Source organism: Pinus tabuliformis, chromosome 8 (genome assembly GCF_031772625.1).
Source record: "Pinus tabuliformis cultivar Carrire ecotype Pingquan chromosome 8, CPIR1, whole genome shotgun sequence".
Classification (NCBI taxonomy): Eukaryota; Viridiplantae; Streptophyta; class Pinopsida; order Pinales; family Pinaceae; genus Pinus; species Pinus tabuliformis.
Window position 1 is genome coordinate 1,530,031,768 of NC_142294.1, and position 1,908 is coordinate 1,530,033,675.

At 40.8% G+C, this 1,908-nt stretch overlaps 1 pseudogene; it reads left to right on the forward strand.

Annotated features, from left to right (window-relative positions):
* Window positions 1–538: 538 nt before the first annotated feature.
* Window positions 539–1,646, forward strand: LOC149241755 (dehydrodolichyl diphosphate synthase CPT3 pseudogene; annotated as a pseudogene).
* The last annotated feature ends 262 nt before the right edge of the window (window positions 1,647–1,908 follow it).

The window sequence follows — 1,908 nt, forward strand, 5'->3', positions numbered from 1 at the left end:
TCCGATTAGGTGAGACTTCATTTCCACAGCCATCACCACTTGAGCTACCCCTTATAAACAAAATTAATTGTTTTTTTTCAAAATACACCATATTAAAAATTAAATTAGATAATTAGATGACTTTATTAGAATATATAAATTTTTATTAAAAAAAAACCATTTTTAAATATTAGTTTTAGCAAAACAGTTTTAGGTAACGCATGTAAATGGTAACATATATACAAAGAATGGTAGTGTTAGTAGAAAGCTTACCAAATTTATACGAGATACATTTTTGAAAGAAACTTCGTAAAATCCGTCATGGAGTGGCTGTCACATTTAGGAAAGCTTTATTTTCAACCCTATTGCATGGTAAATGTGATCTGACATGGGGTCGATATAACAGGTGGCTATTTTTTTCTCTCTCATCATTGCTGAGCATGTTATAACGTGTTATATCGACCCATATCAAGCCGCATTTACTATGCAATAAGGTTGGAAATAGGGCTTTCTTCATTGGGAAGGAAAACGTCATTGGGAAGGAAAACGTCAGAAGGCAAATATTGAATTCTATGTGCGGTAGAGGGTGCAGTCTTCATAAAAAGGCGTAGTGAAAGAAATTGCAGTGTTAGAGTTTCAAGATGGAAGTGGCCGCCCTGCGATCCATTGTTGCAAGAGGCATCGCCTCGAGTGCAAACGCGATATACGAAGTGTTAAGGAGATGGTTTATCTGGGTGATAGGCGCTGGCCCCATTCCTAAACACGTAGCGATCATCATGGACGGCAATCGAAGATATGCAGCCCATCGTCAGATGGAGAAGACGAGCGGCCATCAATTCGGATACGAGACCCTCATGCATACCTTGAGGGATTGCTATGATTTAGGCATCAAATGCGTGAGCGTGTACGCATTCAGCATCGAGAATTTCAAGCGCTCGAGAGAAGAGGTGGCCACGCTGATGAATCTGATGCAGGAGAAGCTGGAAGCGCTGATAGAGAAGGAAAGCATGGTCACACAATATGGAATTCGCGTGCAGATACTGGGAGAGCTGAGCCTTCTTCCCGAGCCCGTCAGGAGAGCGGCAGAAAAAGCTATGGCTATGAGCCAAGGCAATGAGAAAGTCATCCTTAATATTTTCGCTCCTTACACTTCCACTCACGAAATCGTCAAAGCAGTAGAAAACCTATGCCATGACGCTGTGAGCAGGAGAATTGAAGTTCATGAAAAATACGAATTCGCTGACAAAGGTTTTCTCAGCCAAAGCGACGAAGATGGTGCAGCATCAGAAGAAATTGATGGGCTTCAATCATCAGTCACGGCCGAGGAAATTGAGCGTCATCTGTACACCGCGAACTGTGGAGAGCCGCAGCTATTGATCCGAACATCTGGGGAGATAAGGCTCAGTAACTTTCTGTTATGGCAGTCTTCTTTCACGTTCCTGTGTGTGACACCCGTTCTGTGGCCAGAGTTCTCGTTCAGGCATTTGTTGAAGGCCATTCTGGACTATCAGAAAGCGTATCCTTTGATCCAGCAGAAGAGAAGACAGCTAGTAAGACTGATCTCGCGCAATGCATCAGTATGATGCAGAATGCGGGAGCATCGAACAGTACTGGTGCCGCCGTAGTAGTTCTGTGTTTGCAGGTTTACCTGTCACGGCCTTGTTTAACTATTCTATGGGTTTTCTTAGTTGTTTTTTCCTAAAAATAAATTAGTCTCTTCCATGGGTTTTCTTAGTCTCTTCTATTGGTTTTCCTAAAAATAAATTTGTCTCTGGTTGATTGAGATTGTTGGTATTGCTGGTACCAAACCAGTTTACAAAACCAAAATCAAATAAAATTTTACAATACTATTTATGAAATGGATTATTGTTACCCAATAAAACATACAATAATATTTATGAAAAACATTTAGTTTATAGTGTCACTCTT